Source organism: Heteronotia binoei, chromosome 10 (genome assembly GCF_032191835.1).
Source record: "Heteronotia binoei isolate CCM8104 ecotype False Entrance Well chromosome 10, APGP_CSIRO_Hbin_v1, whole genome shotgun sequence".
Lineage (NCBI taxonomy): Eukaryota > Metazoa > Chordata > Lepidosauria > Squamata > Gekkonidae > Heteronotia > Heteronotia binoei.
Window position 1 is genome coordinate 91,328,187 of NC_083232.1, and position 24,502 is coordinate 91,352,688.

The 24,502-nt window shown below is 48.8% G+C and overlaps 1 protein-coding gene and 1 non-coding gene across 2 annotated transcripts in view; both read right to left on the bottom strand.

Annotated features, from left to right (window-relative positions):
• TNS3 (tensin 3) overlaps positions 1-24,502 on the bottom strand; it is a 298,608-nt gene that overhangs the window by 43,428 nt on the left and 230,678 nt on the right. The gene's annotated exons all lie outside the window — the stretch shown is intronic.
• On the bottom strand, positions 14,533-14,607 carry TRNAT-CGU (transfer RNA threonine (anticodon CGU)). Its single transcript has one exon. It is a non-coding gene; the product is annotated as a tRNA-Thr (tRNA).

The window sequence follows — 24,502 nt, forward strand, 5'->3', positions numbered from 1 at the left end:
TAAATTAGTAGGAATGGAACAGGGGTTGAGCTCCGCCTACCACCCACAGACGGACGGACAGACAGAGAGGGTTAACGGGGTGCTTGAACAATACTTAAGGTGCTTTGTTAATCAAAGACAATCAGACTGGGTAGAATTACTCCCCTTCGCTGAATACTGCTACAATAACACCATGCAGAGTTCCACCAAAGCCTCCCCCTTCTTCACAGTGTTTGGCTACGAGGGGAAGCCGCTTCCGCTGTTGCAAGGGGGGATAACAGATACGCCCACCTCCTTCGAGCAGTGGTGGAAGGGGCCGAGCAACAGTTGGCCAATCATTAAAGAGAATCTGGAGGCCGCCAAGGAGTCCTACAAAAAGCAGTATGACAAATCCCATGTCCCGGCGGGAGAGTTTAAAGTTGGGGATTCGGTATTTGTGTCAACTAAAAACTTCCCTTTAACCCAGCCCTCTAAGAAGCTAGCTTACAAGTTCCTGGGGCCCTTCAAAGTGAAAAGAGTGATCAATGCCGTGACTGTGGAACTGGACTTGCCACCTGCCCTGGGTAAAATCCACCCTGTGTTTCATTGCAGCTTGATCCGGCGAGATCCGGGGCCGTCCAGCTGGCATCCTCTCCCCTCGCAGCTCCTCTCCACCCTGGCGGACCGCTGCCTCACCACTACCGAACCCCTGGAACATCCGCTCCAGGCTAGGACCCCTCTCCTCGCTGTGGAGGGGGCTTAGGGGGGGCAGTATGTCAAGTCTGAGTTATATGTTACTAGCATATATTTTCAAACTTTGGTTCAGGAAATGACTCCTGGGTAAAAGCCATACTGTATTCAAGTGCTGCTAGCTCAACCTCTCCTTCCCCCCTCCTTCCCTTTGTCATGTAGCCAAGCTTTGCAACTAGCTATGAGAAAAAGATTACTGTGCCTTCTCAGAGATAATGGGTACCAAGGAAGTGCCCAAGGCCAGCCAGGCCTGAGAACGATAAAGTAACAACGATGTGTGAATGTGCTCGTTTAGGCGGCCCCCCCGTAGGAATTCCTCCGATCTGCACCTTAAATGTTTGCCCTTTGTATATGCGCGCCAGTTCTCTCAATCTCTGTCGACCAGTCTTGCAATATGTTACAATAAACTTGCTACTTTATCAACAAGGACTCGTTATTGAAACATCAGACTTGACAGGATAGGGATAGGGTTGCCAGACCCAGGTGGAAACTCCTGGAGATTTAGGGACGGAGCCTGGGGAGGACAGGGACCTCAGTGAGATACAACACTATGGAGTCCACCCTCCACCCTCCTCTTGGTGCTTGGGGGGGGGCAAAAGTGGGAGGGCTTCTAGTGTCCTGGCCCCACTGGTGGACCTCCTGATGGCACCTGGGTTTTTTGGCCACTGTGCAACAGAGTGTTGGACTGGATGGGCCACTGGCCTGATCCAACATGGCTTCTCTTATGTTCTTATGTGACACAGAGTGTTGGACTGGATGGGCCATTGGCCTGATCCAAGATGGCTTCTCTTATGTTCTTCTGTGACACAGAGTGTTGGACTGGATGGGCCATTGGCCTGATCCAAGATGGCTTCTCTTATGTTCTTCTGTGACACAGAGTGTTGGACTGGATGGGCCACTGGCCTGATCCAACATGGCTTCTCTTATGTTCTTATGTGACACAGAGTGTTGGACTGGATGGGCCATTGGCCTGATCCAACATGGCTTCTCTTATGTTCTTCTGTGACACAGAGTGTTGGACTGGATGGGCCATTGGCCTGATCCAAGATGGCTTCTCTTATGTTCTTCTGTGACACAGAGTGTTGGACTGGATGGGCCGCTGGCCTGATCCAACATGGCTTCTCTTATGCTCAAAGCATCCTTTTTCTCCAGGGTAGATCTCTAAAGTCTGGAGATGAGTTGCCATCCCCTGGTCCCACCTGGAGCATGCCCTCCTCTATGTTTTCATTGACTTGCTTTCATTTATTTATTTGATCACCACAATTCATTTTAATGGCATTATTTGTGTGCTTTTTTAATTGCAAGTGGTTTTGCTTTATTGTGTTAGTGGGGAGGCGTGCATATTTCCCAGATAATCAAACAAACAACACCCCCTCCCCCCACACACACATGCGCAAAACCCCACCCCCTGCATGCAGTTGGCTATTAGCAATAATTTTCTGGATTTTCTGGTATGGTCAAGTCAAACTGACCATTGTGGTGCAGATCGCATGCTTCTACCACAAAAGCCCAAGAGGAACTCATCTGTATATTGGGCCACACCCCCGGACATCACCATTGTTTTGCACAGGGCTTTTTTGGTAGAAAAAGCCCAGCAGGAAGTCATTTGCATATGAGGCCACACCTCCTGACACCCAGCCAGCCAGAACTGCATTCCTGCTCAAAAGAAAGCCCTGCTTCTCTCATTCCACCCACAGTGTAAAACAGAGACTGATTCCTCAGTAGCAGTTGCTACACCCCGGGGCTTCTGTTTTCCCGCAGCTCAAGTGGACAATTCCCCATCAGTTGCTGCAGAGGAGCATTTTGATTTGCAGCTCCCTCCAAGTTCCCCCTGCGGCTTCCGGAACTGTATAAAAAAACAAGAGCAGGAAGTTGCCAGGGAAACTCGAGTAAGCTGTGGATCAAAAATGTGCCGGCGAAGCAACTGGTGGGGAAACAATCTCTTGAGCCGGGGAAAGCAGAAGCTCAGGCACGAGGCAACAGCTAGCGAGGAATCGGTCAGAATTATTCAGGAAGATGTTTCTGTAACGGTAGGATCGTAGCTCTAACAGAATGGTTCAGAAAGGAGAGGGAAAGAGACCGCGTGGACTGTACTGCTGCATACTGGTTGTATTACCTGCTCTACGAAACGTTTTCAACTGATGCGATAACATTTCCCCCTTGCATTTTATCTATATTCTGTAACGTCTAATAGGCTATGACTGCCCAGATTGCTGTAACCCTAGTCCCAATGCACTGCTCATTAAATGTCTCATCCTACTGACTGCGTTGACTTAGGCTGTTGTAAACCTCTGTGTCTCAGTGGGAAAGGTGGACTACAAATATAGAAAATAAAACCAAAGTAATAAATAAAATATAGCTATAATATGTGGATAGAGCAGCCCCACGGTGCAGAGTGGCAAAGCTGCAATACTGCAGTCCGAGCCCTCTGCTCACGACCTGAGTTCGATCCCGGTGGAAGCCAGGTTCAGGTAGCCGGCTCGAGGTTTACTCAGCCTTCCATCCTTCCGAGATCGGTAAAAGGAGTACCCAGCGTGCAGGGGGGAAATGTAGATGACTGGGGAAGGCAATGGCAAACCACCCCGTAAAAAATCTGCCGTGCAAATGTTGTGAGGTGAAGTCACCCCAGAGTCGGAAACGACTGGTGCTTGCACAGGGGACTGCCTTTACCTTTAATCCCGATACACTGCTTATTAAATGTCTCATCCCACTGTCTGCGTTGACTTACGCTGTGTAAACCTCTGCATCTCAGTGAGAAAATACAGAAAATAAAACAAAAGGAATAAATAAAACATAGCTATAATATGTGGATGCAGTCTAAGAGACAAGAGCAGAAGCCACACTCCAAAACCAAACTTGTAAAACAAAGGTCAAATGTGGTTGAGGGATGCCTTTCAATCTCACCTGCAGGCTAAAGATTTAAAAGAAAGCTCTCCTTAAGACCCACTGGGAAGTGACAGTTGAACTGAACCCATCCGCTAATCCCCTTTGAAATACATATTTGAAGAGTTTCAGGTGCAAATGGCATTCTATCGTGTAACTCTGCGGAGTTGCCAGATACCTTGCTTTCAATGGAAATTGCCTCTTGCCAGATCCAGAAACTGTCTCTCACCAATATGTTACTATTTACTTATTTATTACCCTCCTTACTCCACTCTTCCTCCTAGGATCTCAGGGCACTGTACATCAATCTTCCTTTCCTCCTCAAAACAAATCCATTGGTTGTTGTTCGGTCCCACAGTCGAGTCCGACTCTTTGCGACCCTATGGACAAAGTCACGCCAGGCCCTCCTGTCTTCCACCATTCTCCGAAGTCTGCTCAAATTTGTGTTTGTTACTTCAGTAACGCTGTCCAGCCATCTCATCTTTTGCCATCCCCCTTCTTCTTTTGTCTTTCCAAGCATCAGGATCTTCTCCAGGGAGTGCTCCCTTCTCATTGGGTGGCCAAAGTATTTGAGCTCCAGCTTCAGCATCTGATCTTCCAGGGAACAGTTGGGGTTGATTTCCCTTAGGACTGACTGATTTGATCTTCTTGCAGTCTCTCAAGATTCTTCTCCAGCACCACAGCTCAAAAGCATCTCTTCTTCTGCGCTTGGCCTTCCTTATGGTCCAGCTCTCACAGTCATACATTACTACTGGGAATACCATCGCTTTGACTATACAGACTTTTGTTGTCAGGGTGATGTCTCTACTTTTTATTATACTGCCCAGGTTTGCCATAGCTGTTCTCCCAAGGAGCAAACGTCTTTTAATTTAATGGCTACAGTCGCCATCTGCAGTGATCTTGGACCCCAGAAATGTGAAGTCTGTCACTACTTCCGCGTCTTCCCCTTCTATTTGCCAAGGTGTGATGGGGCCGGATGCCACGATCTTAGTTTTTTTGATGCTGAGTTTCAAACCTACTTTTGTGCTCTCCTCTTTCACCCTCAACAAGAGGTTCTTTAGGTCCATACAGCTGGTTAAAGCTGAGAGGGGGCCGGGCAAGATCACCCAGCCAGCTTCCGTGCCAGAGTGGGGACTTGAGCTGGGATGCCCCAGATCCTAGCCCCACACTTTTAAGCAGTAAAAAAGGTCAAGGTAGTCCCCTGCGCAAGCACCAGTCGTTTTCGACTCTGGGGTGACATCGCTTTCACAACGTTTTCAACTTTTAAGCACTACATCAAGCTACAAGTAAAAAAAAGGTAGTCACCAATGTTCCCACTAAGTGGCAGAATCTTGTGAGCAAAAATTCTACTTTGTGAACTACTGGCATTAAATTTGTGAACTACTGCATCTGTTAGTGTGCTCTGGGGTCATCATCCTTCCTGAGCGAAGACAAAAATGTGTGAGCTGGAGGCTAAAAATCTGTGAGCTAGCTCACGCTAACTCAACTTAGAGGGAATAATGGTAGTCATCCCTGTGCAAACACCAGCCATTTCCGACTCTGGGGTGACGTCGCATCACGACGTTTTCACGGCAGACTTTTTACGGGGTGGTTTGCCATTGCCTTCCCCAGTCCTCTACACTTTCCCCCCTGCAAGCTGGGTCCTCCTTTGACCGATCTCGGAAGGATGGAAGGCTGAGTCAACCTTTGAGTCGGCTACCTAAAACTCGGCTTCCGCCGGGATCGAACTCAGGTTGTGAGCAGAGAGCTCAGACTGCAGTACTGCAGCTTTACCACTCTGCGCCACGGGGCTCACGTCAAGCTAGCCCTTATTCTTTTCTTTTCAGATGTGTCCGTTTGCGTGTTTGCTCCTGGAAGTTGTGGTGACCTCTGGTGCCTGCCCCCTACTGGGGGCAAGGAGGATATTCAGGAAGGTGGCTGAATAAAGCCTGCCCCTGCCCACCCGACTGCTGGTATTCTAAGGCGGTTTCTCATCCAAGTCCAGAGTCAACCCAGCACAGCTTCCAAGATATGATGAAACTGGCCTTACTTGGGCTATCAAAGTCAGGGCTACCCTTATTAATTCTTCAAGTCAAGCGTAGTCTATATCATCGCTCTCAACACATTTAACATTCTGTCACACACTACTATGATGTGCTGCCCCAAACCCAGGTTGGGCACAGTGCTCAATATCTATAGCTAATAGGCATACAACGTATCTGCAACCCCAGGAGCATCCTAGAGTGAATGGGTGCCTCTTGCTTATGTAGGGGGAAACGAACTATATGGGGAACGGTGGCTGCAAGCATAGCCAGCTTCAAGAGGGGATTGGATCAACATCTGGAGCAGAGGTCCATCAGTGGCTATTAGCCACAAGGTACAGATGGAACTCTCTGTCTGGGGCAAGTGATGCTCTGTATTCTTGGTGCTTGGGGGGGGGGGCAGCAGTGAGAGGGCTTCTGGTGTCCTGGCCTCGCTCGTGGACCTCCTGATGGTGCCTGGGTTTTTTTTTTGCCACTGTGTGACACAGAGTGTTGGACTGAATGGGCCGCTGGCCTGATCCAGCATGGCTTCTCTTCAATGTTCCCTCTAAGCTGCAGAGTCTTGTGAGCAAAACGTCTACTTTGTGAGCAACTGGCATTAAAGTGGTGAGCGACTGCGCAAATTAGTGTGCTCTGGGCTCATCCTTCCTGAGCTAAGTCAAAAATGCGTGAGCTGGAGGCTAAAAACCTGTGAGCTAGCTCATGCTAACTCAGCGGACAGGGAACACTGCTTCTGTTATGTTCTTATGACTCTTTTGGAGATGGTAAACCATACCACGGGGCCTGGCTAGCTTTGCCCAGGCTGGCCTGATCTCAGAAGCTATGCAGGATCAGCCCTGGTGAATGCCTGGATGGTAAAGCACCAAGAAATACCCAAGGTGGCAACACAGAGACAGGTGATGAGCAACCATCTCTGAACATCTCTTGCCTTGAAAACCCTAGAGGGCCACCATAAGTCATCTACGAACGGGTGGCATTTTCCACCACCAAACCATAGATTCCACCTTGTGAGCCTTGGATGTCGCTAAGAGATGCCTCTGATGGGTGAAGGTGAAATGTTCTTATCCATACGGAACATGCAAACCCTTTCTTTCATACATACTACCAGGGCTTTTTTTGTGGCAGGAACTCCTTTGCATATTAGGCCACACACCCCTGATGTAGCCAATCCTCCTGGAGCTTACGGGGCTCTACTTATAGGGCCTTTTGTAAGCTCTTGGAGGATTGGCTACAAGGGTATGTGGCCTAATATGCAAAGGAGTTCCTGGTACAAAGAGCCCTGTTACTACACTTATTACAACAGTCAAAAAAATCATAAATCAACATACATGTATTTATTGTAGAAAGCTAAAACCATTTAAGAGCGCATCATAAGCCTCTATCCTATGTAAAATCATAAAACCTCAATGGGAACCCACTCAACTTGACCTGACGTGTTTCAACCTAGACTTCTTCAGGTCTTCTTCAGGTCAGGAAGGTAAGTATACATACTGACTCATAATACAGAACAGAATAAAACAATAGAACAATGTGCTTGGCACATAGGCTCTGACTTTACTCGATCAATTCTGGACCACGTGGCATACAAAAAAACACCGAATGCCATAGGGTATGCCCTTAAGACATAAGGCTATAGAACAAGAGGCCTCAAGAATATCTCTAAGCCTTTGTCACTTCACTAAATTTCCTTGTGGTCCAGCATTGTTCTGTTGTTTTATTCTGTTCTGTATTATGAGCCAATATGTGTACTTCCCTTTCTGACCTCTGAAGAAGACCAATCTAGGTCGAAACGCGTCAGGTCAAGCTGAGTGGGTTCCCATTGAGGTTTTATGATTGTACATAGCATAGAGGCTTATGATGGGCCCTTAAATGGTTTTAGCTTTCTACAATAAATACATGTATGTTGATTTATGATTTTTTTACACTTTGTTTTTAATGTTCGGCCCTTTAATTGCATATTAACCTTTTAGGTTTCTTCCTCCAGTTTTTGGGTTAAGTTTCTTTTTCCTTCTTTGTTTTTCTTTAGTATTTTACTATCACCAATAACTAACTTTCTTTCTTTCTTTCTTTCTTTCTTTCTTTCTCGCTCTTTCTTTCTCTCTCTCTCGCTCTTTCTCTCTCTCTCTCTCTCTCTCTTTCTTTCTCTTTCTCTCTTTCACCACCAATATATTTATTTATATATACACACACACACACACACATAGTGGTAAAGCTGCAGTACTGCAGTCCTAAGCTCTGCTCACAATCTGACTTCAATCCTGGCGGAAGCTGGGTTCAGGCAGCCGGCTCCAGGTTAACTCAGCCTTCCATCCTTCCGAGGTTAGTGAAATGAGTACCCAGCTTGCTGGGGGGGAAAGTGTAGATGACTGCGAAAGGCAATGGCAAACCACCCCGTGAAAAGTCTGCTGTGAAAACAACGTCACCCCAGAGTCAGATACGACTGGTGCTTGCACAGGGGACTACCTTTACACACACACAGCTATCTATACAGATATATACTGGGTGAAATGGAGTCTTAGCTGAGAGGGCCATTCAGGAAAAAAATGTAAGCAAAAGTGAGCGAACCAGGGAGAATCAGCCTCGCAAAGCCTATCTGCAGTGTGCCTTTGTTCACCTATCCAGTGCCCTGACAATTCGTATAGAAATTGAGGCACGTCTTCTGAAAGCCGCTCTTTGTCTGCCATTCAATGAAGAACAAGCCCACTGAGTGCTGCGACTGTGTTCTCCATTGTCCGCTTTAGTGGCCCCACTCAGACGCAGCTATTGACCCCTTTGTAACCAAGGGCACCAACATCTGTACCAGACTGGAGTCTCTCCGCATTCCCATGCTCGGCTATAAATCCAGGGAGCACCTGTTCCTTCCTGCAGCAGCTCTCTTTTAAGCCGCCTTCACATGTGTTCCCAACAGAGCAGCGCTTCTGCACGGTGCAAGTCGATGCTGTAGACGGGCCCCTCTAGATCAGGGGGGACAAACAAGCAGTTTGGGGGCCAAATCAGGCCCCCGGAGGGCTCCTATCAGGCCCCCGAGAAACTGGCTGCCATCTGCTCCCTTCTCCTTATATCTTGCTTCCTTCTGCATCACAGCTTGTTTTGCGAGGCTTGCTCAGCTGCACAGGAGCTACAGAGCAAAACCTCTATTTTCTCCATTGGCTGAGGCTCCTCCCTTGGGGAGGAAGGGGGGGAGGAATGGCTTGCTTTGACAGGCTTTCTCAATTGCACAGCAGAGCTACTGAGCCAAACCTCTCTTCTATTGGCTGAGGCTCCTTCCCCCCGTCCCCTGGGGAAGGAAGGAAAAAGCCAGAGCTTCCTTTGCCCGGGTCCCTGGATCCCATGGGAGAAATACAAAGAAAGCATCTAAAACCAACGAGTGCTAAAGTTTTAAGGACGTTTTAAGTTTTTAATAAATGTATATTTGTGTTTGTCTGTGTTCTTTATAAAATTTATCTCTCTGCTAAACAGGGACACGCATGGCCTGGCCTCACAATGTCTCATTTATGTCAGATCCGGTCCTCATAACAAATGAGATCGACACCCCCGTCCTAGATGATGTGACGGCGTTTGGGATGACTCTACTCAAAGTAGGAAGAGGAGCACAAGATTTATAAAAGAAGGCCGGCTGAAGTGACACCACTACCAGATCAAGGGAGAAAAGTATTCTCCCTCCGGGTACTGAATTCCTTTATGGAGGGACGGTCGCTGAAAGCAGGAATTGGCAGAGGCCGATGCTGTGTGAAACCGGACAGTTCCTTAGCAACCTTTCCACATCTCAGCACTGCCACAATTACACTGCAAAGTGAATGGAAATGAGCTGAGAGCAGCTAAAACGCTGAAGGGGAAGGGGGGAGGTTAGCTCTTTTTAAAAGGGGAGACACGCCTTCCTATTCACAAGGACATGAGATACTGTGGCCATCATGAAGTTCTCCTGCATGAACCCCTTTTATTCTCGTCCCTCTTTCCTTCTCCCCAACCTGTACAATACCCAAGGAGCAGCAGCGGCAGATTGGGTGACAACGCCAGACAGACGTCGTTTCATGAGCCGGAATTCTACCGCTCCGTTGCCAAAGCGCTGACATGCATTTATGCCATCTGGATTCGAGCCGTAGTTTTGCGTAGGACCCTGTCTCGGGCCATTTAAAGCGCTTGGCCAGATGGAAACATCTGAACCGGTTCGTCGGTGAATACGAGCTTTCTTTTCTGCGTAGTTTATCCTGAATTAGATTTTGCTGAAAAATAGCTGCATTCCCTCCCCCCACCCCCACTTTTCACCCTGCAACATAATGCCGGGACAGCAAAGCCAGAACCAGAGATCTTTGATGTAAACTACCAGGAGACAGTTTTATGAGCACACAGCTGGCAGAGGGGACTTCAGAAGAACTCCTTATTTAAATCACAGACCGCTTTCCATCCCAGACTGAAATTCCTGCCGGCAGCAGAGAAAGAAGAAGAAAATATTGGATTTATCCATCCATTGGGGAGAAGACGACGACTGCAGATTTATACCCCGCCCTTCTCTCTGAATCAGAGACTCAGAGCGGCTTACAATCTCCTATACCTTCTCCCCCCACAACAGACACCCTGTGAGGTGGGGGCAGATTTATACCCCACCCTTCTCTCTGAATCAGAGACTCAGAGCGGCTTACAATCTCCTATATCTTCTCCCCCCACAACAGACACCCTGTGAGGTGGGGGCAGATTTATACCCCGCCCTTCTCTCTGAATCAGAGACTCAGAGCGGCTTACAATCTCCTATACCTTCTCCCCCCACAACAGACACCCTGTGAGGTGGGGGCAGATTTATACCCCGCCCTTCTCTCTGAATAGAGGCTCAGAGCGGCTTACAATCTCCTGTATCTTCCTCCCCCACAACAGACACCCTGTGAGTTGGGTGGGACTGAGAGAGCTCTCCCAGAAGCTGCCCTTTTTCAAGGACAACTCTTGCGAAAGCCATGGCTGACCCAAGGCCATTCCAGCAGCTGCAAGTGGAGGAGTGGGGAATCAAACCCGGTTCTCCCAGATAAGAGTCCGCGCACTAAACCACTACACCAAAGGACAAGAGTGAGCAGTAAACCCGCAACATCAGGGAAGGGCTCAGTCACCCGCTACCCATCCATAGTAATGCTCACATTCAGAGCAGTGCCTGCTACTGGGAACAGAGGCGGAGAAAAATCCAGGCGGGTAGCTGGGTTGGTCTGAAGCAATAGGACAGAATGATGGAGTCCAATGGCACCTTTAAGACCAACATTTTTTTATTTAACTGACGAAGTGTGTGTGTACATGAAACCTTGCACCCTGAATAAAAAATGTGTTGGTCTTGAAGGTGCCACTGGACTATAACTTTGTTCTAGAGGTGGAGAAAATTCAATGTAGCCATCTTAGCCCCACTTCTCTCTGGTTGTGGCCAAGTTATGATTGCTGAATGGAAAAACCAGTAGAAGATGCTCTAAGAACCATAGTCACAAACTATGTTTGCCATCTTCTCTGGAGCAGGAAAATTATTTTCCCCCCCTCTTCATTGGGAGGGCTATTGCATTCGGGGAGGGACATGCAAGATGTCCCAGGTTCAATCCCCGGCGTAAGAACATAAGAGAAGCCATGTTGGATCAGCCATCCAGTCCAACACTGTGTCACAGAAGAGAAGCCATGCTGGATCAGGCCAATGGCCCATCCAGTCCAACACTGTGTCACATAAGAACATAAGAGAAGCCATGTTGGATCAGGCCAATGGCCCATCCAGTCCAACACTCTGTGTCACATAAGAGAAGCCCTGTTGGATCAGGCCAATGGCCCATCCAGTCCAACACTGTGTCACATAAGAACCTAAGAGAAGCCATTTTGGATCAGGCCAATGGCCCATCCAGTCCAACACTCTGTGTCACATAAGAGAAGCCCTGTTGGATCAGGCCAATGGCCCATCCAGTCCAACACTGTGTCACATAAGAACATAAGAGAAGCCATGTTGGATCAGGCCAATGGCCCATCCAGTCCAACACTCTGTGTCACATAAGAACATAAGAGAAGCCATGTTGGATCAGGCCAATGGCCCATCCAGTCCAACACTCTGTGTCACATAAGAACATAAGAGAAGCCATGTTGGATCATGTCAATGGCCCATCCAGTCCAACACTGTGTCACACAGTGGCCAAAAATATATATACACACACAGTGGCTAATAGCCACTGATGGACCTCTGCTCCATATTTTTATCTAACCCCCTCTTGAAGCTGGCTATGCTTGTAGCTGCCACCACCTCCTGTGGCAGTGAATTCCACATGTTAATCACCCTTTGGGTGAAGAAGTACTTCCTTTTATCCATTCTAACCAGACTGCTCAGCAATTTCATCGAATGCCCATGAGTTCTTGTATTGTGAGAAAGGGAGAAAGGGACTTTTCTCTACTTTCTCCATCCCATGCATAATCTTGTAAACCTCTATCATGTCCCCCTGCAGTCGACGTTTCTCCAAGCTAAAGAGCCCCAAGCATTTTAACCTTTCTTCATAGGGAAAGCGTTCCAACCCTTTCATCATTCTAGTTGCCCTTTTCTGCACTTTTTCCAATGCTATAATATCCTTTTTGAGGTGCGGTGACCAGAACTGCACACAGTATTCCAAATAAGACCGCACCATCGATTTATACAGGGGCATTATGATACTGGCTGATTTGTTTTCAATTCCCTTCCTAATAATTCCCAGCATGGCATTGGCCTTTTTCATTGCAATCGCACACTGTCTTGAGTTAAAAGCACTAGGATGTAGGTGATGTGAAAGACCTCTGCCCGAGACCCTGGAGACCCGCTGGCGGACTGAGTAGACTTCATTGACCTTGATGAACTGATGGTTTGACTCAGTACAAAGCAGCTTCCCGTGTATTTGTGTGTGTCCCATTCTCAAGACATATCGGAATCATCCTTAGCTAATGCCGAAGCGTGTGTGAAGCTATCATGTCTGGATTTGGATGTCTCAGTGGCTGGTTGCTCATGTGAGATTTTCAGGTTCTTTCCCTCTTGCTCAAGCTCAACAGAAAAACTGAATTGCAGCCCGCTTCTGAAAATTAGGACATCTGCGTTATAAAACAGTAAAGCACCAGTCGCTTCCGACTCTGGGATGACGTCGCACCACGACATTTTCATGGGGTGGTTTGCCATCGCCTGCCCCAGTCATCTACACTTTTCCCCCAGCAAGCTGGGTCCTCGTTTTACTGACCTCGGAAGGATGGAAGGTTGAGTGAACCTTGAACCTGCTACCTGAACCCAGCTTCCACCGGGATCGAACTCAGGTCATGAGCAGAAAGCTCAGACTGCAGTACTGCAGCTTTACCACTCTGCACCCCGGGGCTGCTATATCTGCGTTATAACCCTCATTATATAGCTCAAATGGCCTGTTAGAGCAGAAAGGTACCCTTTTTTGAGGGTCACCGTTCCTAATGAGAAACAGCCTCTTGGAATACAGCTGTAGAAAAGACAATGGAGAGACGCTCCTTCCACCCTTAAATCTCTTTTTGCCTTAAATGCCCTCAGACCTCTCCAGGACAGATTTTCAAAGTAACTTCCCCCTCATCCATTTCCTGTGGCTTTCAACCCTGAGCGCTCAAGACTGCTACAGAAGCCTTGGCCCAAGAGAACAAAGGCTCTACCCAGCCTTCTCCATTGAAACAAGAAATTAGCATCAGAATCATCTGGGCTCTTGAGAACCTATTTCCTTCTGGGCTTTCAAAATACCAGCTGCTGTTACTTATCAAAAGGAAGATTAAGAACTAATTGCAGGGAGAGCTCCTGTTTCACCAAAGGAGCACCTTCCCAGAATGTCCATCGATTCTCCACTGAGACTGTGGAGTTTGGTGCCCACAAAAGAAGGGACTATAAAGGAACTGGTAGAGCCACTATCAACTGGAGTCCCTACCCCGCCCCCCCCCCAATAAAACAATGGATTACAGGGTTGTTATGTCCAATGTTCCCTCTAAGCTGCAGAGTCTTGCGAGCAGAAATTCTACTTTGTGAGCTACTGGCATTCAAGTTGTGAGCTGCTGCATGAATTAGTGTGCTCTGGGGCCATTTGTTGTGAACTAAGACAAAAATGTGTGAGCTGGAGGCTGAAGAAGAAGATGATATTGGATTTATATCCCGCCCTCCACTCCGAAGAGTCTCAGAGCGGCTCACAATCTCCTTTCCCTTCCTCCCCCACAACAGACACCCTGTGAGGTGGGTGGGGCTGAGAGGGCTCTCACAGCAGCTGCCCTTTCAAGGACAACCTCTGCCAGAGCTATGGCTGACCCAAGGCCATGCCAGCAGGTGCAAGTGGAGGAGTGGGGAATCAAACCCGGTTCTCCCAGATAAGAGTCCGCACACTTAACCACTACACCAAACTGGCTCTCCAAAATAGCTACACCAAACTAGACCAAACTAGCTCACTTAACCACTACACCAAACTAGCTCACACTAACTCCGCTTAGAGGGAACACTTGTTGTGTCATGTGTCAAATTATGGGGGTGTGTGAGGGGGGCGGGAAGACATTTTATTGGATGACCAAGTGCATACTGGTGAGAACAGAGAGCCAGTGAAACAATCAAAGTTTAAAGGGTGGAGTGTGGGAGAAAGCTTGGGGGGGGGGGGAGTGGGGAGATGAGATATTGGATTTATATCCCACCGTATACTCTGAATCACAAAGTCTCAGAGTGGTCACAATCTCCTTTACCTTCCCCCCACCACACACACAAGAGACACACTGTGAGTTCAGAGGCGCAACAGTTCCCAGGTTTTGGGGTGGTGGTGGTGGGGAGAGGAACAGACATGAACACATGAAGCTGCCTTATACTGAATCAGACCCTCGGTCCATCAAAGTCAGTATTGTCTACTCAGACTGGCAGCGGCTCTCCAGGGTCTCAAGCTGAGGTTTTTCACACCTATTTGCCTGGACTCTTTTTAGTTGGAGAAGCCGGGGATTGAACCTGGGACCTTCTGCTTACGGAGCAGATGCTCTACCACTGAGCCACCGTCCCTCCCCTATATACCTCTACACTTGGAATGTACTGGGGGTGGGCGGGGATAAGGCCATTTCCCAGGCTCTAGAATACCCAACGTGCATCGCACTGTGAGCAAGGCTAGTTCAATCACAACAAAACGTTATGTACTACACCATTTACGTGAACATTTGCAACCTTATACCTGTGCGAGAGTCCCTTCAGAGGGCTCTGGATTCCATCCTTCGGATACAGCATGCACAACAATACATACGACAGTTCAGTTCCACAACCTGCAGCCTGATCGATTTCAAATGAATCCCACCTTTCGAATCTTTGTTATTTTTCTTCCTCTTTAGGGAGATCCCAGTAGGCAGCCGTCTTGGTCTGAAGCAACAGAACAAAGCAGTAGACAAGTGCACCTTGAAGACCAGCTCAGTTTTGTTCAGAACGGAAGCTTCCGTATGCTCTTAAGCAGACTTCGTCAGACATTCCCATACGTCGGATGAAGTCTGCTTAGGAGCATACGAAAGCTTCCATTCTGAAAACTCACGTTGGTCTTAAAGGTGCCACTTGTCCACTGCTTTGTTCTTTAGGGAGGCTGACCTCGGGGAGCGGGTCTTAGCATGTCGTGGGCAGGTCCTAGGAATGTGCCCTGTTGACAGACACCCCCCCCCAACATAATTCCAGCGGGGCAGCCATGTCAGACGATCGCAGCAAGACAAACAAACTCCTTAAAGCCATTTATTCCAGTCAACTTTCCCCAGAGCACGTTTCTTCCCTGCTCACTCCTCCACAACATACCACACGCAACCACAGTACGGCAACCATCACTCAAGAGGGAGGGGGGAATTAAGAGAAGGCCCTCCAGACATCTCCCAGTCCACAATCTACACACTAAAACAGGGGTGTCAAACTCATTCGTTATGACGGCCGGATCTGACGTAAATGAGACCCTGTCTGGCTGGGCCGTGTGTGGCATAATATGCAATGCCAGTTAGCGGAGATATACATTTTATGAAGGACACAAATGCAATTAAAGATTTTAAAATAAAACCTGATTAATACATTAGCACCTGTTGGTCTTAATTGTGCTTTCTCTGTATTTCTCCCATGGGGTCAAGGGAACTGTGCAGAGGAAGCTCTGGCTCTTTCCTTCCTTCCCCAGAGGAACGGGAGGGGGAGGAGCCTCAGCCAATAGAAGGAAGAGAGGCTTGGCTCAGTAGCTCTGCTGTGCGACTGAGAGAGCCAGGCAAAGCAAGCTCGCCCTCCTTCTCTTCCTCTCTGAGGAACCTCAGCCAATGGAGAAAATAGAAGTTTTGCTCTGTAGCTCCTGAGCGATTGAGCAAGCCTTGCAGAGCAAGCTGTGATGCAGAAGGAAGGAAGAAAGAGAGAGAAGGAAGCAGATGACAGCCAGTTGCTCGGAGGGCCTGATAGGAAGCCTCTGGGGGCTTAATTCGGCCCCTGGGTCACACATTTGACACCCCTGCACTAGAACAACAAGCAGGTGAAGTCTGCTTTGCACAGAGTTGAGACACATTCCATTTGACAAGAGTCTAGAATTAAATAAAAACAGATGAATTATCAACAATATGCTACCCGCGAGCCTCTTATCAAAGAATCTCACTGAACTCTTTGAGTCTCCAAATGTCAACTTCTTTCCTGACGGAATTTGGCTTCTATGGAAACGTCAGCAATTATTCAACACAACCAAGCATTCAAAAGTTAGTTGTGAAAAATATTGGCACGATCCTCCTGCGTCCGATCAAGGATTCACCCGGTCCGGTATCCTGTTCCCAAGAGGGACAAACCACAGGCTCCCGCACCACCAACCTCCAGGTAGCAGCTGGAGATCTCCTGGGATTACGACCAGTCTCCAAGCAACAGAGGTAGTTTCCCCTGGAGATACTTGGAGCTTTGGAAGGTAGACTCTATGGCAGGGGCGTCGAACTCATTTGTTATGAGGGCTGGATCTGACATAAATGAAACCTTGTAGGGCCAGGCCATGTCGGGTTGGGCCGAGCCATGTCAGGCCTGGCCGTGTGTGTGCCTGTTTAAGATTCGGTAGCAGAGATATAAAGGATATAGACAAACACAATTATATATATATAGCAGCTCTGGCTCTTTCCTTCCTTCACCAGGGGACTGGGGGGAGGGAATAGAGTCTCAGCCAACAGAAAGAAGATAGCCTTGGCTCAGTAGCTTTGCTGTGCAATTGAGAGAGGCTGGTAAAGCAAGTTCTGCCTCCCCCCTTCCTCCCCAAGAGAGGCGCCTCAGCCAAAGGAGAAAACAGAGGCTTTGCTCTGCAGCTCCTGTGCAATTGAGTGAGCCTGGCAAAGCAAACTGTTATGCAGAAGGGAGCGAGATATAGTGAAAAGGAAGCAGATGACAGCCAGTTGCTCGCGGGCCTGATAGAAGCCCTCCGGGGGCCTGATTCAGCCCCTGGACTGCATGTTTGACACCCCTGCTCTATGGCATTATACCCAGCAGAGGTCGCTTCTCTCTCCAAACCTCACCCTCCTCAAGCTTCACCCCCAAAATCACCAGGGATTTCCCAGCCTGGTAACACTAGTCTTCCAGAAAGTCTAGAAAGACAACCACTGCCCGGGGTTCAGGCTATACTGCCCCTTAACTCACAGGTTCTGTTTAGTTATTAAAGTTTACGAGCTGTTGCTAAACTGCAAGACCGATCAACCCTTTTTTAAACAGCCTTCGCAATATCCTGCGGCAGTGAATTCCATGTTAATTACGGGTTGAGCAGAGTCCTCCTTCTGCGTGCCCTGAACGCCATATTGCTACGCTTTTTTACTTTTTTTCAAAAGAGAGAAATCTGTTACCGACAGCAATCAGAAGGCTTTGGGAGAAGAATCGTCCTCTCGTTTCTTTGATCGCCAAATTCAACTCGCCGCCGGCTCTGGGAAACCCTGACCTGGTTCTGAATGAGGAGTAACCCTGTGCCAAGGCCGCACCCCGGGGCTTTTTTTTGTAGCAGGAACTCCTTTGCATATTAGGCCATACCCCCCTGATGTAGCCAATCCTCCAAGAGCTTACAGGGCTTGTATTCCAGGACCTACTGTCAGCTCTTGGAGGACTGGCTACATCAGGGGGTGTGTGGCCTATTATGCAAAGGAGTTCCAGCTATAAATAAAAGCCCTGGCCGCACCGCTTCATTTGCCAAGTGGAAGGGGGCACCATGGGCAGCTCCACCATGCAGAAAACCAACAAGTCGGGTGGATGGTTAGGCCCGGACAGAATCCACCTTCCTTAAATCATGCCGGCTGCTGCCAGCAGTCTGAAGTGGTACGTCCTGGACAGAGTTTGACCTTCTCAGTGAGCACATGAAACTGCCTAATACTGAAGACGACCACCAGTCCATCAAGGGCGTCATTGTCTACTCTGACTGGCAGCAGCTCTCCAGGGTCTCAGGCTGAGGTCTTTCACATCAACTCCTACCTGATCCCCTTACCTGGGACTTTCTGCATTTCAAGCTGATGCTCTACCCACGGAGCTGTGGCTAACTCCCAGTGAGAAGCAGTCCCTTGTAAAATTAGGATTCTCTGGGTTGTATACTTAAAAAACAGGGGTCCTCAGCCTTCGGTCCGTGGACCGGTACAAGTCCATGTCCTATTAGCTACCGGCCGTGAGTTGTATAATTATTTCATTATATATTACAATGTAGTAGTAATAAGACGACGACAATGACATTGGATTTACATCCTGCCCTCCACTCCGAATCTCAGAGTGGCTTAAAATCTCCTTTATCTTCCTCCTCCACAACAGAAACCCCCGAGGTGGGTGGGTCTGAGAGAGCTCTCCCAGAAGCTGCCCTTTCAAGGCTGACCCACGGCCATTCCAGCGCCTGCAAGTGGAAGAGTGGGGAATCCAATCCGGTTCTCCCAGATAACACACACTTAATCACCATACCAAAATAAAGTGCACAACTGTATCATCCAGAAATCATCGCCCTCCCTCCAGTCCCTGGAAAAATGGTCTTGAGCAAAACCGGTCCCTGGTGCCAAAAAGGTTGGGGACCACCGCTTAAAAATATGCTTATGAGGTTTCATAAGAACAGAAAAGAAGCCATGTTGGATCAGGCCAATGGCCCATCCAGTCCAACACTCTGTGTCATGTAAGAACATAAGAGAAGCCCTCTTGGATCAGGCCAATGGCCCATCTACTCCAACACTCTATGTCACAGGAGAACATAAGAGAAGCCATGTTGGATCAGGCCAATGGCCCCTCCAGTCCAACACTCTGTGTCACATAAGAACATAAGAGAAGCCCTCTTGGATCAGGCCAATGGCCCATCCAGTCCAACACTCTGTTTCACATAAGAACATGAGAGAAGCCATGTTGGATCAAGCCAATGGCCCATCCAGTCCAACACTCTGTGTCACAGGAGAACATAAGAGAAGCCCTGTTGGATCAGGCCAGTGGCCCATCCAGTCCAACACTCTGTGTCACACAGTGGCCAAACCCTGCCACTCCCCCAGGTGCCATCAGGAGGTCAACCAGTGAGGCCAGAACACTAGAAGCCCTCCCAATGTTTCCACCCACAAGAACCAAGAATACAGAGCATCACTTGCCCCAGACAGTTCTAACAATATGCTGTGGCTAATAGCCACTGATGGACCTCTGCTCCATATGTTTATCCAATCCCCTCTTGAAGCTGTTTATGCTTGTAGCCACCACCACCTCCCGTGGCAGTGAATTCCATGTGTTAATCACCCTTGGGGTGAAAGACTTCCTTTTATCCATTCTAACCTGACTGCTCAGCAATTTCATCGAATGCCCAAGAGTTCTTGTATTGTGAGAAAGGGAGAAAAGGACATCTTTCTCTGCCTTCTCCATCCCATGCATAATCTTGTAAACCTCTATCATGCCATCCCTCAGTCGACATTTCTCCAAGCTAAAGAGCCCCAAGAGCTTTAACTTTTCTTCACGGGGAAAGTTCGAACTTGGTGGTAGCAAAATTATTCCCAACAGCGTCTATTTGTACACCAAAGCTGGAGTCCAGTAGCACCGTTAAGATCGACAAAGCTTTACTGAAAATGTAAGCTTTCGTGTTCTAAAAGCGTTACATCCAACTTCGTTCTATTGCTTCAGGCTGCCTACCTAGATCTATTTGTGCACCAGGCCTTCAATGTCTGGAGTCCTTCCCTCCTTTATAAACTCAGTCATTATTTTGTTGCTAACACAACTACAGGGAATGATTTTATCGAAAGGAAGAAAAGGGCGGAAGGACAGGAAAGGTGGAGGGAGCTATCAGAGAACAGAGAACAGTGAACATCTGCTTGTCACCAATGCACCTTCTGATAGTGCCAAGAGGGAGAATCCAGCCACAGATAAACACTTTGAGACACTGCTTTAAAGGAGATGGAGAGAAAAAAAACAGTTGTGCATTAAGAGGGAGTTTAACAGTACAATCCTATGCATAGCTTCCCCAGTTGGAAATCAACTGTTCTAAACTGGCATCGTTCCTCATAGGATTGCGTTCCAACACTCCCACAGCAGCTCCATTCCAGAGAAGAAGACTGCAGATTTATAACCTGCTCTTCTCTCTGCATCAGAGACTCAAAGCGGCTTACAATCTCCCATATCTTCTCCCCCCACAACGGGCACCCTGTGAGGTGAATGGGGCTGAGAGGGCTCTCCCAGAAGCTGCCCTTTCAAGGACAACTCTGCGAGAGCTGTGGCTGACCCAAGGCCATTCCAGCAGCCGCAGGTGGAGGGGCGGGGAATCAAACCTGGTTCTCTCAGACTAGAGTCCACACACTTAACCACAAACACCACTGGAAGTTTGGATCTCTGAGATCTGAAGGCATTGCAGTCACGAAAGGTATACTACCTCCAGGGCACTCAGTAGATTTGAGTGCAGGTTCTTAAAAGGAAAATGCACTTGAAAAGAACTACCTCGACATACTTTGTTCTTGTTATACCAGTAGAAAAGAGCAAATAGCGCCAGCATAGAGCCATTCTGGGTAAATTCCACCTGCCTGAATTTCTTGGGGAAAGGGTACCCCTCAAGCTGCAGCTAATTTGGTGTAGTGGTTAAGTGTGCAGTTTGGTGTAGTGGTTAAGTGTGCAGACTCTTATCTGGGAGAACCGGGTTTGATTCCCCACTCCTCCACTTGCACCTGCTGGCATGGCCTTGGGTCAGCCATAGCTCTGGCAGAGGCTGTCCTTGAAAGGGCAGCTGCTGGGAGAGCCCTCTCAGCCCCACCCACCTCACAGGGTGTCTGTTGTGGGGGAGAAAGGTAAAGGAGATTGTGAGCCGCTCTGAGACTCTTCAGAGTGGAGGGCGGGATATAAATCCAATATCTTCATCTACCTCACAGGGTGTCTGTTGTGGGGGAGGAAGGTAAAGGAGATTGTGAGCCGCTCTGAGACTCTTCGGAGTGGAGGCGGGATATAAATCCAATATCATCTTCTTCTGGCGGCCTCTCAAGGGATTTTCAAGGGAAGAGACATTCAAGGGTAGTTTGCTATTACCTGCCTCTCGGTAGTAACCCTGGGCTTCCTTAAAGATCTCCCATCCAAGTACTAACTCCATAGATTCTGCGATACTAGGAGATCAGGCTAGCATGGGCTGCATTTCCTGAAACTCGCCTTTCCCAAAGGTGACCAACAAGATTTCAGTTTTCCTAAAGGAGTATCTATTTACTCGCAAGCGAATCTCGTGGGATTCAACTGACCTCAACACTCCCAAGAAAGAATAAACAGGATAGGATTGTCAGAGACTATTTTTGTTTAACCCACTTCCCTAATACTTTCAGACAAAGCAGGAGTCAAGTGGCACCTTTAAGACCAACCAATGTTTATTCAGAACGTCAGCTTTCGTGCGCTCTTCAGCACACTTCATCAGACGAGGAATCCAGCACAGTGAGCAAAGCCATCCAGAGCTGGTAGGCAGTGGCGCAGAATGCAACATGGTACAGATTTAAGAACCAACGACAGTGAAGGAAAATTATCTGGTAGGCAGTGGTTTAGAATGTAAAATGGTACAATGACAGAACAGTAAAATTAGCAAATTTTCGTTAATTTTTAACAATTTACTATTCTGTCATTGTACCGTTATACATTCTAAACCACTGCCTACCAGATAATTTTACTTCACTGTCGTTGGTTCTTGAATCTGTACCATGTTGCATTCTGGGCCACTGCCTACCGGCTCTGTATGGCTCTGCTCACTGTGCTGGATTCCTCGTCTGATGAAGTGTGGTTAAGAGCACACGAAAGCTGACGTTCTAAATAAAAATTGGTTGGTCTTAAAGGTGCCACTTGACTCCTGCTTTGTTCAACTGCTTCAGAGTTCAGACCAACACGGCTGCCCGCTTTGGATCTATCTACTACTTTTAGAACACTGTCTAGTCTTCGTCTCCCGGCAGCTCCTGCCCATTTCTCATTTGCAAATGTCATTTCAGGAGACCTGGAGAGCAACTCCTTGCCATGCTGGCAAAACCCCTTTGCGTTCAAAACACATTTCTGAAATTATTTGGCTGCCCCGAAGCACAGAGAGCCGGAAACTCAGTGGCATTCCAACCATCCACTTTTTGAAAACTCTCACAGCTGTTTACATAATGCACTGCACCAGCATTTCATGTTAGCAGCAATACTCAAGAGAAACAAGCTAAAACTCTGCAAGCCATTTCAACCAAGTGGGAAACAGCTGCCAACTTCCTAGCCGAAATAGCCAACACTCTTTGGCAGAAAAGCCCTGCTAAGTTCTGGAGGCAGGGCGCTTACTTTTAAGACGGGGTGGCCAAACTGCGGCTCGGGAGTCACGTGTGGCTCTTTTGCACATATTGTGTGGCTCTTGAAGCCCCCACTGCCCTGTCAGCAAGCTTGGAGAAAACATGTGCCTCTTTAAATCACTTCTCCAAGTAAAGCCAGCTAGCGGCTTGGAAAATGCATTTAAAGTTAAAGCTGCTTTCTTTCCACCTCTCTCTCCCTCATCTATTTGCCTCCCTCCCTCCAGCTTTCAGATATCCGCCATTCATGTCTTGTGGCTCTCAAACATCTGACTTTATGTGGCTCTTGCATTAAAAACAAGTTTGTCCACCCCTGTTTCTAAGATAACATGTGTCTGGCCAAGTAGGCTCTGTGGTCAAAGAAAGCTTTAGCTAGAATTTCCCACCCCAAAGAACCTGCACATTTTTAAGGCGCCCCTCAACCCCTGCTTCGTTTGACAGGGCAAGACTGAGAGAAGAGTCCCCAAATCCTTCATTTCCTCCAAGCCATGCTATGCCTTTTAGCCCCAGCCCAACCTGTTTGCAGCTGTTGCCTGCAAGTCTCTGAGTCTGAGTCAAGTGGTACGTTGAAGACCGGCAAGGTTTACTTCTGGATATCAGCTTTGGTGTGCATGCATGCACTGAACCAGAATTATAGCCATCCTATATGCTGATACCCTGAATTAAACTTTGGTGCCACTGAAGTCGTCGTTCTCTACCAGGGATGGCCTAACTTGCTGAATGTAAAACCCACATAGAATAAACGTCAGATGTCTGAGAGCCACTAGACACGAACATCAGATGCTTGAGACCCTCAAGATGGATGGATGGACGGAAGGCGAATAGATGGGGAAGGGAAGGAGAGGAAGAAAGCAAGCAACTTCTAATGCATTCTCCAAGCTGCAGCAGATGGGGCGGTGAACATATGAAGCTGCCTTCTACTGAATCAGACCCTTGGTCCATCAAAGTAAGTATTGTCTTCTCAGACTGGCAGCGGCTCTCCAGGGTCTCAAGCGGAGGTTTTTCACACCTATTTGCCAGGACCCTTTTTTGGAGATGCCGGGGATTGAACCTGGGACCTTCTGCTTCCCAAGCAGATGCTCTACCACTGAGCCACCGTCCCTCCGGTGGGGGTTTCAAGAGCCACACAACCTGCGTGAAAGAGCCACATGCGGCTCCCGAGCCAGTCTGGCCACTCCTCTTCTATACACAAGGGGGGGGAAGTTCTTAAAAGTTTTTTTAACTGCCTACAGCTGCTGGTTTGCCCCCCCCCCCCCAATCAAGGCTCGAGTTTGCCGGCTGGCCCCAGCCAGGGCCTCAGCCCATGCGCGCCAGGAGCTGCGTAAAAAGCCCCCTGCCCTCCCCCTTTGGCGCTCCCGCTCCTCCGGGGAAACCGAGGGCGAGGAAGAGGGGAGGGGAGAGAAGCCGCTTCCTACCTAGAGACGCCGTCATGGCCGAGGCGATCGTGGGCAGCTCTGTGCGCGCTCTGCGGGGAGGCAGGCAGGCAGGCCGGCCAGGATTCCTTCTGCAGCGCCGCCTCGGCCCTCCCCGCCTTCCTCCCCGGCCGCTCCCCTCCTTCCCTGGCAGAGGCGCTTGGATGCCGCCGCCGCCGCCTCCAGTTGGGCTGGCCTCGAAGGCCGCCCCGCTGCTTTGCTTCTCTCGGCGGCCGTGCGTAACGCAGGGCCCGGCGGCCACTCCTCCTCGCAGAAAACAACACCGGAGCGTCTCCAAACGCGCGCAGAGGAAGAGGCAGCGCTCGGCGCCTCTCCCCGGCCTGGTGCGGGTCAGAGGCCGAGACGCCGCCCGGAGGGGAGCTGGGCCTTCCCTTGGCCCGTTTCAGCGCTTCTCTATCCTCCTCCCCTTTCTTCAGATTGCCCCTTCCGCAACTGGGAAGGCACCGCTTGGCTCTTTTCTTTGGAAAGGGGGCGGGGGGGGGCGGGTGGAGAACAGCTGGCGCACCCCCTTCCAGCTGCGCGGGCTCTTCCTGTCTTTAAGGACTTCAGAGGAGCCCTGCTGGATTGGACCACTGGGCTCATCTAGTCCAGCGTTTTCCCAGGCAGTGGCCAGCCAGTTCTTCTGGAGGGCCACTGAGTGGCAAACTGCATTGTGTTAGAGCCAGGTTGTGTTGGTCTGAACATATATGAACATATGAAGCTGCCTTCTACTGAATCAGACCTTGGGTCCATCAAAGTCAGTCTTGTCTGTTT